This window comes from Chinchilla lanigera, unplaced genomic scaffold, assembly GCF_000276665.1.
Source record: "Chinchilla lanigera isolate Chin_1 unplaced genomic scaffold, ChiLan1.0 scaffold00042, whole genome shotgun sequence".
NCBI classification, from domain to species: domain Eukaryota; kingdom Metazoa; phylum Chordata; class Mammalia; order Rodentia; family Chinchillidae; genus Chinchilla; species Chinchilla lanigera.
In genome coordinates, this window is record NW_004955443.1 from 16490159 (window position 1) to 16502617 (window position 12459).

Here is a 12459-nt window from a genome sequence, read left to right on the forward strand (position 1 = left end):
ATCCCAGTGACCCAGCTGAAGCATAGAAGCCAGTCTGGCCTAGTCGGAGCCCATCAGACTTATGTAAAGGTTGTCATCTTGTCGTGGCTGAAGCTTTTAAGAGTTCTAATATTTAAGTCTCAATGAGCATTTAATTTTTAATGTCCATAGCCCTTCAAACTTGTATATTGGTTTTTGACCAGAAGATATAGTCATCTCAGATTAGATTTTCTTGTTGTTATCAGGTGCTTTTGTGTATTACAGGATGTACTTATCATCTGTAGATTTTCAGAGGCTTTAGGGTCAAAGGGATTTAGACCCTGTATACTTCATAGAGTCTCATAAAAACCTGAAGGGCTTTATCAGGCTTCTGGGTAACCATAGTAAATTTACTGTGTTGATGGGCATTTGCTCCCCTCTATGATGTCACTGAGAGGTGCTTACATAAATTGCTGTTTCTTGTTGCTGGCTGGAAAGCTGCAGTGGCATTTGCCAAGGCAGAGTTCTCAGGTCTTTGTTCAGGCTTTGGTGGCAGCAGCTTCAGTGAGTCTTGCAGCAGCTTGATTTCATTTTAACTCTGTAATCATCAGAAAAGCCCTTTCAAAATTCTTGTACCTGCTGTCGAAGAGTATTGATTTTGACTAATTCATTCCCATTTCTTTTTTTGTTTTGTTTTGTTTTTTGTTTTTTTCCTGTACCGGGAATCAAACTCACGACCTTGCACTTGCCAGGTAGGTGCTGTGCCACTGAGCTAAATCCCCAGCCCTCATTCCCATTTCTAACTTCCTATTTGTGTATTTGTACCCTTGAATGATGGCACAACAGACAATGTGTGGGTGCCCCTCAGATAGACAGAACATTCAGATGGCTGCCTGACCAATTGCTTCTTGGCAATGTTGGGACCATCCAGACTAAAAAGAAGCATCACTAATCTCTCTGTTTTGTCCTTATTAGATGTATCCACAGAACCACAGGTTGAGGCCCAACTATTACAAACACTTACAAAATCATTCGACTGGCCTTCAGAGGTTAAACATTCTAACCTCCATCCCTTGAAGGTGGCCTTGACTAAAGAAAGTTGATCAGGAGGTCCTTCTCCTTGAGCTGAGGACTGACAGACTAACTGGGGTACCCCTAGTGGCCTTACTTTATCTGATGACCAGACCAGAGTGCGTCCTTCTTCAATTTGGGTCCAGTGTGAGCCACTCAAATGGGGAGCTGGGAATCTTCTTCCAGACTTCCGAGGGGACTCAAAATATCTCAAGGGCACACGTTCCCATCAGGACCTGGAGAGGTCCTACTCCGTCCACCAAGGCCATGACCAGTGAAAAAAGATCAGCACAGTTGGTCTTCCCAGATGCTGTACCAGATGCTATGGCAAACAAAAACACTGAAATGTCACCCAGGATTTGGAGGCAGATTTATTTATGTTGACAGGCACTGACAAGGAATCAATCTTTCTAAAAATGTCAGAACCTGATCCTTGGTAGTTTGGGGTTTATATGGGACAAGCAAGCAGGAAGTATAGAAGCAGAGTATTTGGTGGTTATTGATTGGTTCTTACAATATGCATCACAGTGACCAGCCATTTCTAAGAAACAGAAGTAACATGAACAGAAGCAGCAGGAACAGTAACAGGAACTGTTACTCGGGAGACTAACAGAAAATGAAATACAGTGGCTAGGAGGGGGCATTTTCTTCTACACTCAAATATGCCAAACCTCATCTCTAACTTTTTATTTAAAAAAATCATAAAAATCTATTACACTGCCCTTCTTTGCTGTTATTATGACACACCATACAAATCCTGGGACCACTCAATCATCCTTCATGCCTCAACATTAAGCCTTTCTATAATTCTTTGGTTTGGTTTGTATTGGAAGAAACCTTCTGAAACAACTTCCAATATGTCAGCTCTGATTATAAGTGTGACCTACCTGGCCACTTGCCTCTTGGTAATGTTGCGACCATCTGGACTAAGGAGAAGCATCCCTGGGTTCTCTATTTTGTCCTTATTGGAGGCATCCACAGAATCACAGTTTTGAGGCCCATTCACTACAAACACTTACATAATCATTCAATTTATAATTATCTGACTCTCATATTCTTTGTCTTCTTCAAAGTAATTTTCTCAGATTCCAGATTAAATAATATTTCAGTAACCTTTATAAACTAAATTAAGTCTGATGATTATATAACTTAAAATGAAACTATACATGTACAAAATAGTCACTATATATAAAAATATTATTGAGAATGTGAAGAAATCATATAAAGCCAAGTTGGCAATGGAGCAGTATTTAGGGGAAAAAGATAATGTTAAATATTATCAAGACAATTTTCCATTAAAGGAGTTTTTTTAAACAATAATTTTCATAAGATTAAGAAAAACACAAACAGTTCTTAAGAGAGAAAACTTGAAAAATATTGGAATATTTATGGAAAGACTACTTTCTAAAAACTTTCAAATTTAGAAATTGAAAAAATACAGAAAACCCAAAAAGTATAAAGTTTTGCCCATGAATGATGATAAAGACAAACATGAAAGAAGAAAAAGGGAAAATTCAACTGTAAAATATTTGTATCAATCGAATGAAGTCTGTGTAAGTCTTACAAATATACTTTGGAAAAAAAGAATATACTGAATTCATGGTAGCTCGCCATCTGCTCACATAGCCAAATCTTTTCTCCTCCTTTATGGAAAGAAGCACAAGTTAATCATTTTTGTTTTCATACGGCCTCACACTAAGGTTGCACCCATTAATATTTAAGAATCTTATTGAAGAAATGAACATACTAATTACTATTATGTACCCTATGGTGGAAGTAATATCTATTCTTGATTCCATAACACCTGACATTAAATCACTCCTCTCTTTAAAATAATATTTTCTTTCAGAGGTTGGATGATTTTCAGATGAAAACTGGAATCCACCTCTCAAATGTCAACACTTTCTAATATTACATGAAATAAAGCAGATTGATAAAGGCACAGATGTGATATTTACACCTTGGAAAATGAAGGTAGACTTGGGCATTTGAGAAGTCCTCTGTTTGAAAGATTTCTAATGAGTTTTCAAAAAATACATATGACTACTTTTAACATTTCAGGAAATAATAAATGTAATGCTGTACAAATAAATATAGATATTGAGCAGGTTCAAGATCATAGTTATCATAGGAAAATTTATATAAAAACATAAAATGTTGGAAGATGATTACTAAATTTAGTGTTTAATATTATTTGCTGTGGATTGTGGAAAGTATGAAAAAATCCTACACTTAGGTTTGCAAAGGCAATTTGAAACGTATTGTTTCCACATGTGGAAAACTTATATTAACGGTCAAATAGATGATCATACTAATAATAGAATTAATGATAGTTACAGAAATTTAAAATGATTCTATACATTGTATATTGAAAGTAATAGAAAAAAATGAGATGAACATATTTATTGTGGCTTGTATGTGGGTGTCATCCAAAGCCTCATGTAGCCAGAGGTGAAACTTTTACATATGTGGATCAATCTAGAATATGTGTCATTTGGATTCAGAGTGTGATCACTAAATTAGTCCACCGATTGGTTTGGCACCTGCCCTAAGCTGGGTAGCCTAGAGAGAACATGAAAGTGCCAGAAAGAAGCTACAGTTGTTGCTTGGTTGCTGCTTACTGCCTTCTTCCTACCCGTTTTTACCATGGACTCTTTCCCCTCTGTTGTGCCACCTTGTCTTGAAACCTGCCAACTATTAACTGAAACCTCTATGAAATATAAGCTACATAAAACTTTCTTCTCTTAACTTGTGAGTTTTGGGTATTTTGTTTAGCAATGAGAAAAGAAACTAAGATTCTCACATGCTCTTGTGCTCTCAGATTATATATAATTGCATGTATATAATTATAAATCATCATATCATATCTGTGGAAACTATCTCATTGGCAAACTCTGATGTAGAAATAATATTGAAATTTATTCATACAATGAATCTACTGTTTTCATACTGGTTTCAGTTGTATGACGTAAAATAAAAACAAGTTGATGAAATCATTTGCAAAACACTATTCATTTATTTTTCTGGATATTGGAATAAATCCATTAAAAGAACATTCCCTGTCCTATAGGAGTTTATATTTAACAAAGTCAGTATATGTTTTCTATAAAGAGCCATAAGTAAATATCTCAATTTTGCATTTCTGCACGACCTTTGTATCCCCCAAAAAGTAATGGATAATACATGTCTGAGGATGGCTCTTGTTGGCAAAATTTTGTTTGCAAAAATAACAGTTTACTCAGCCAGAGTCAGACTATGAGATATAATTTGGCAATCTCAGTTATAGCATAGTATTTTACCATATACTAGAATACCACAAGTCATAAAGAAATAGAGAGGGACAAGTTTAGAGGAATGGAGAAAATTGAGTAGCTTACAAATACACAGGACTTCAGATTGGCCACGCTTCAATAGTGAAGTGGGAAAAGGAGGAAGAGTAGAGTGAAGAGGTAATCAGTTTTCACTGCGTAAAACTTTAGGTCTTCTTATGTTTATGCACAGGTGTTTGTTTTCCTTTGGGAGAAACAGTGAACTTTCATTCATAATTGCCTATAGAAATGATTATGCATAGTTTATTCATAATTTTATTGTAACAATTATACCTACTTACAATTCTGAGTATGTAAATTAAATGTTATATATAAATAATTTAGTGCAATAACTAGCAAATATAAAGTTTGAATTAAAATAAAATGCTATTAATATGGATGCTATTGTTTTTATAATAATCGCTAATATACTGAGTATAAAAACTAAATCAGGTGACAGCAAGAGTAAAAAGAAAGAGGCAGATAGGTGATGATCAGGAAAACTATTTTATTTTTTTCTTTCCCTTTACCACTAGCTCCAATGGGAAGATGTTCTCAAAAATGGCATAACAATTTCCCATCTCTTATTTGTGCATATTTGGAACATAGCTTTGAGTTTCTTTCTATGGACGGCCTACAACTATGGATTGGATTTATGAACTGCCAGGTTTAACAGAAAATAACAAAAGAAAAATGCCGGTTGTGAGCTGGGCTTCAAAACCATGTGTATAGCTCTACTGAACTCCAAGCAGAAATTATAGACATATCACCTCTCCTTGGTTCCAGATGAGTGCACACCTATTACTGGCATGTGAGTGAGACTTTCATAAAGACTCACCACTGGCATGTCTGGTAACACATGAACAAACCCAGGTCACTTATATTATTTAGTAAATCTATCAATAGATTTGCAAAAATCATGGCTAACTGTTGGAAGCACCTGAAGCTGAAAATTGGTTATGAGTGTGGGGGCAAGTCAAGGCCACAGTGCCCTAAAGCAGTCAAGCTATCTCAGTCTTGAAAAAAAACATCCTGCCTAGACAATTTCAGTCATTAGTCAATAGGCAACCTTGTGTCTCCTGATACAAACTTTGCAAAAGTATAAATAAACCCCCCTAAAGTGCTTGTGCAGTCCTCCTTCCCATTCAGTCAGAGACCTTCACCTGACCTCAGCTCTTATCTCTTGTCTTTATTTTCTAAATCCCCTTGCCATTTTCTCCTGGGGGCCACCAATATACCAATGAGTCCCAACAGCTACCATTTTAAACTACTGAGTTTTGAAATGGTTTGTCTGTACCAAAGAAAAACAGGTAAAGCCCATGTGCACTTTGTGGATTTCTTGAAAATGAGGAGTAAAAATTGGACTTGAAGGAATTAAGGAATAGGGAATAGTTTGGATTTTAAAAAAAGAAAGAAAAAAAGATGCCAGAGCACCTCAGTTATATCTCATAAGATACAAGATATGCAGACAAGAAAGACCTGTGCAATTGAAAGCAACAAACAAACAAACAGAGAAACAAACAAACAAAAACCACTTGGAAACTAGTGATTTTTTTCAATGCTTTTCATGAAATTGAGAGAAAAAAATGATGCATTGTTATTTTCATGTAAAATAAATGGGTTTTGCATAAAGCAATTTATTAATATATCTTGAATTAACTTCCTTAATAACTTCAATGTATGTTTTCATAATTTTGGTACCCCTTAAGTATAAAATTCATATATTCTCATGAGATTTACATAAGGAAGATTAAGTCATCCAGCAACAATTTGAGAAATTAATTATCTTACAGTGATCCATGAAAAGGATCATAATTAGTTTTCATGTATTGACTTATTCTTCAGGGTTCTGTGTTTGCTCAGAAGGGTCTCTGGATATAATGATTTAAAAATGTAAAAGTTTGGTGATGATCCTGAGGAAGTGTTCATGTTCCTAAGACAGCAATAATAACAGCAATTGCACTGTTTCTCAAAATTTCCCTGGATAGGAATTCAGGAAGGAGTGAGCAGTCTTGACATGAAGTCTCTCTCAAGATTGCCTTCAGGCAATATGAAAAGTTGAGACAGGAGTGTCTGGAACATCTGTAATTTCACCAGGTAGCACAGCGCCTCTCTGACTCTATTTTTGCTTTCTCTCTTCAAAGTCTGCATCTACTCTATGTTATCTTTCCCCATGATCTAGCTTAGGCTTCCTCATATGATGTATGGGGTTATTAGTGTTTCTCCCATCACAACAAACATAAAAGATCAGATCCCCCAAATCTGTGTCTGAGCAAATGAAGCAGACACTCTACTGCTACTTATGATCTAGTCTTGGAAGTCATGCAACACCACTTCTACCATATCTTACATGTTAAAACATGTGGTAGATCAACAGACTCAAGTGTTGGAGAATACAGTCTACCCATGGTGGAAATGGCAATGTCTTCACAATGCAGAAATGCACATGCGAATGAAGTTATTTTGCAGTCTTCTCTGGAAACAATTGTTTACCACGGGAAGCAGCACATTAGTCTAAATGATATAAATAAATGTCCCCTTCCCTCTGATTAGCTGAAGCAGGAATTACTTCCTCAACAGGTGCACTCAAGGCAATTGATATTTGAAAATCTCATATATTACTTTCCTAAAGTATTTTTTTTCAATGCTAATATTATAGCATCAGGTGAAAAATAGCTAATCCAAGTCTTATTTCAGTATTAATTTGGCATTAGAAAATTATAAAACCAGTCAAATCGTTTATGAGTGTCTTAGTGAAAGAACATTAAATGCAAAGAAGACTGTAGATTTTTTATTCCAAAAATTACATCAGTATTTTTAAATATATCACTTATTGCAATTAATTATAAAAAGATATTTTCTACTTGTATGGTGGATATTAAAATTGCTCTACATATTTAAACCAATATTGTTCCCCACCACAAAAAATACTTGAATACAACAGTCCTTTTTATGGAATCTAAAACCTATGAAAAATATGAACAAGTTAAAATGGTCAATTTAGTGTGGTTTTGTTGATGTTGCCAATTACAGAATTCCCTATAAAGCAGTAAAATGAAGTATATCTTTGCAGTGAACAGTTTAAAAAGTACACATTATTTTGTTTCAGGTAAGATAACACTATTATTATATAGAGAAACGTATGATTACAAAACTATACTTATCTTCACATACATGCTACATTCTGATTGTGCAGATTTTAATAATTATTTAATAGAAATATCCTGGCACTGTTATTTCATATCACTAAATACCAGTGCAGTTTCCTGTGTTTCTCAGAAAGTAAGCATGGCCATTACACATGTACAGGCCTTATAGTAAAAGTTTATTGTGAAATGTTATAGATTATTTGCAAATCAAAATTAAGAAAAATACATAAAAATAAATAAATAAAATAAAATTTTAAACAAATAATACAAGCATATATTTAACCAACTCTTCATCTAACTCTACTTGAACATCTATTGTTACCAGGAAAAAGGTTCTACAAAGGCCTTTCTTTCACAGTTTTTGTCTTTATTATTATTATTCATCTGTCTTGGTTACTTTTCTTTCATTGCTGAGACAAAATACCAAACGCCAAAAATGAAGGAAGGAAAGGTTTATTGAGCTCACACTTTGTGAAAGTTTCAGTCCACACTTGGCTCGCTCCAAGGCAGAGTGGCACATGGCAGAAGGCAACAGTGCATGGCAGTGGAACACAGCAAAAGCAACAAGAGCAAAAGTGAGGAACGGAGGAAAGAGCAAACCTCTGTCCCTAATATATGCAATCTATCTGCCCCAAGGCAGGTATAGCACTCACACCCAATCAATCAAAACTCTAAAAGCCCACCCCATGACTGCTTGAGGATTTGGGGGGACATGCAGACACAAACCATAACAGCATCCATCCCAAACACCAGGAGCAGCAGTAGTGTTTGTATTATGTGTGTATCATTGAAAGCTCTAAACTGTTCATTATCCCTGAGCTAGAGTTAGGTCTTTGACATAGAGGACTATGGAAGCAAGTGATTTGAGCTCCAGCACCAAATCTCTTTGCCCCATCTCTGATCACAGCTCAGCTGTGTGTAAAGTACTGAGTCAGCATGGCAGCATTACCAAGCTGAAATACCTCTGTGAGTTTTCTAAATGAGTCTCAGGTCTTTCCCGGGGTTTCAAACACTGTAAACCCTAGTGATCCTGGTGAAAGTTCATCTCAGCTACATGGAAGACAGAGCTCCATTACTCATTTGGGAGAAAATTTTCTAGCCTTTAATCCTTCAATTGGATGCTTGGTGATGGGGGAAGAGTCCCTTCTTTAAAAAAGGCACTATCAGTTAAGCCCCTGGGATTTATTTTTGAAATAAACTGCCCACCTCTACATCCTGTTGTCATATACCCTTCTAAGAGTAACTTAAATTAAAATGATAGCCTTCTAAATTACACATATTTACTTGGAAAATAAGCATTTGACAACAGTTTTTCAAATTCCATGTGATATCTGTACTTCTTGTGATGCACTGCCCTGGACAAGGTGGAGATCCTAAACATGCATAAGATGTAGAGAAAGAGACACTGAACACATGCTCTAGCACACTGCAATCAATATTTTCTTAAAAGAGTTTCCCTTTGTTCTCTTAATAAAGAAATGGGGGGCTGGGGATTTAGCTCAGCGGCAAAGCGCCTGCCTGGCAAGCGCAAGGTCGTGAGTTCGGTTCCCGGTACCGGAGAAAAACCAAAAAAAAAAAAAGAAATGGATGAAAGAAGATTGACACAGCAAATCTGAGGTTTTCTTTGATCCTATTATTTAATATACTGATCTTGAATAAGTCCACTGTCAGCATACACATATAAACAGGCATTGCCTGTTGGTCAAATGGAAAAATAAATTTCTCCCTGAAGTCCAAATTTATCTATCCATTCTTCTCATAGATTAATGACTTACTCATTTCTAGATACTGAATGCTTTTAAACTTAAAATATTAATCCTAATATTAATTGCTATATGCAACTGAAATGTATATGCAATTTTCTTCACATCAGAATATTATCAACTATACTGCACTCATAATTTATGTGATCTAAATAAACTAGTTTTAGAAATACAAATGTAGCTGACCTAGTGGCATGAGTCTATAATCCCACATTTATCAGGGCCATTATAAGCTTGAACCCAGCCTGGAAAACACAGCAAAGCCTCATTTCAATATAACAAATAAAAAATAAATGGTTAGGGAAATAGTTCATGCAAAAGCCACAAAAATTGCAATATAAATCTTAGAGATATTTCATTAATATATTTGTTTAAAAATAAATCCCTAAAAAGAGCAATTTATAAGGCCTCAAAAAATTAGTATAGTGCATATATAGTTAAAATTTAGCTCAATACAAAGAAATGCACTGGGAAGAAGATGAATGTGTTTACACATATATCATGGGTTAAAAATTAACAAATTTTTATTGACAGAAGATGAGTAGGCAGTGAGACCAATTAAAGAAAGTTTTAATGAGACTAATTGAGTTCATACCTTTGCATAAGAACTATATTTCAAGAGAAGCTTTTCCTCCAAGGACTGTAGGTATATTTTTCCATAATAAGTATCACTGAAATGTTTCCAAATGAATTTTTATTGTTAGGAATTAACTTTCTCACATTTTTAACCATTTTCTTACTGTTAAAACCGCGAAATAATTTGTTGGTTTAAAAGTGAACAACGTGATTTGTCAAAAATGAAATTCTAAATGAATAACAGTGGATGTAGTTGGCAAATTCCAAAAAATTTGAAAATCTTACTACAGTAAGCATATGTTGGACTGGTAATGATAATTGTGCTTTGCTAAGGAACCATGCATCGAGCTGTTATTATAGAATCATAACATATGATTAGAACGTATAAGCTTCTTTGGCACCTCAGAAAATAAATGGCCTCATTAAACTATATTATAAAATGAGTGTATTAAGACATACTACTCATGGAATGTTGAATGCTGACTCTACCATTTGCTGGGAATAAAAAGTACAAGAGGCACATTGTTATAGTCTAGGAGGACAATGCAAATACAATAATGGGAAAAATTACTGGTCGAAATGTCATCACTGGTAGAAGTACTAGATAATACAGATCTGCATAACAGAGACCTTGATCATCATCGTCTCATATGCTCAATATTATTAAATACTCTAAGCAATCATTAGAAATATAATCATGATATTATGCCAACAAATAATTCAAATAAGACCCATTTGTAAACAAAAAGGAAATTATATCAATGACCAAAATTATTCAATACAATAAATACATTATCTTCAAGTCTCATTATAGTTTATTTATAATACTTGAAAATATCTAAAAATACTAAACAATCTAATTTTGATATTACAATCTTTTCCTAAAAATCATTTTACTGAATTTTCTGAGTAAAAATTATCTGCTCTTACCCGGTCTCTGCCAAATATTTTAAATAGATGAACCACTAAAATGACATGAATATCATAAACCATGATTATGGCACATACTGTTTACAAATAACATTTTAAAAATCAAATGCCTGCATATTTAATCATTAGGGCTTTGGCAAAATCAAAAATGTGAATTAAAAATTCAGTCAATCTCTAAATTTAAAGTTATAGAGATCAAGTAATACACAAAACAAGGAAAAAAAATCAGTGTTCAAATTCACAGCATAATAATGCTGCTTTTTCTCACCTAAATATAGGCAAATAAACAGATAAAAACTCTAAACCTGAAAAGCAAAGCAAATAAAACCAGAGGAAAAATATTGTGTTGTCATTAACCAATATTTTTAAATGGTATTATAAGGGTCCTAAAGACAAGATGTTAAGCTTAATAGGTTGGAGAACTATAATTATTCTTATGTTTTATACACATGCTGTTCTATTTATAGACAATGCAAATGTTTTTGTAATTGAGAAAAAGAAGAGGAACAAGGGGGCAATTGATAACTAAAACAACCAAAGGATCACTCACAGAGATAAAATATATCTCTGTGTTTATTTTTGAATCTCTAACATACTTTAATTATTTGGTGAGCATAAATTACAGATCACACTTCATTAACTAACATTAGTATGTAATGAGTGACCAGTTAGATTTATTTTTCTCAAAAATATTCATTGAGGGGCTGGAGATTTAGCTCAGTGGCAAAGAGCCTGCCTGGCAAGCGCAAGGTCATGAGTTCCGTTCCCGGTACCGGAGGAAAAAAAAAAAAAAAAAAAAAAAAATTCATTGATATATAGGAAAGTAAAAATAATACTGAAAAACTGCTTTGTTACATAAAAAATCAGTGTGGGAGGATGGCAGTTTTTCTTCTTTTCCCCTCTTGGATATTGAGTTAATAACTTGAAAATATAGAATATTATTTTCTTGAAACTTTTCTCCTGTACTTTTGTCACTGCTGAGCAGAACTCCTTTGAAAGCCACAGGAGGGTCAAGTACAGCAGAGATACAAGAGCATGCAGTAAGAAGAAAATTTCCTGCATTCATTTTCATGTGATTAAACATTAAAAGCTGATGTGAGACTCTCATGGTAGAAGGTATAGTACAAGCAAAATGTTTTGGTTCAGAGGTGTTTGATGTGGAAATTAGATAAATTGAGAAACTTCGTTAGCTATGTCCTTGGAGATTAGTGTGTCTGATTTTCAATTAGTCCACCTATGTTTACTAAGCATTTACTACATATCTTATACTGGGCCAGGCACTTGGGATAAAAACAATTAAGACCTAGTTGTCTTCAAAGAGTAGTCAGCAAAAAGATTGCTGCAAAATTCCTTTCTTCCACCCAGGAGAAGCCCCTCCCATCCCTAGTCTTTGCTGAAAATGGAGGAGTCACTGTTGGGTTCCTTTACTGCTACTGAGTGCCCATCTGTAGGACTCAAGGTGGCTTTTCTTGGCTTTTATGGTTGAACTGACGCTAGGGGGGCCACTTTTCCCAAAAACAAAGACCACAAAGTGGCAGCAAGAAATGTCTGGGAGCAGAGTTTCTTTTTCTGCTCATCCTCTTTGCCCTTTATACAACTGGCCCAAACAAACAGATGTAACCATGCTTCACATCTCCCTGTGGGACCACCTTGGGGTGGATGCTGAGACTCTGAAATTACAGATGGACATAGACTTATTTTCTT

At 34.7% G+C, this 12459-nt stretch overlaps 1 long non-coding RNA gene across 1 annotated transcript; it reads left to right on the forward strand.

Moving 5' to 3' along the window:
- The first annotated feature begins 470 nt into the window (after positions 1 to 470).
- LOC102016320 lies at positions 471 to 11827 on the forward strand. The gene is made up of 3 exons (XR_262211.1): positions 471 to 522; positions 6326 to 6434; positions 11741 to 11827. It is a non-coding gene; the product is annotated as an uncharacterized LOC102016320 (long non-coding RNA).
- The last annotated feature ends 632 nt before the right edge of the window (positions 11828 to 12459 follow it).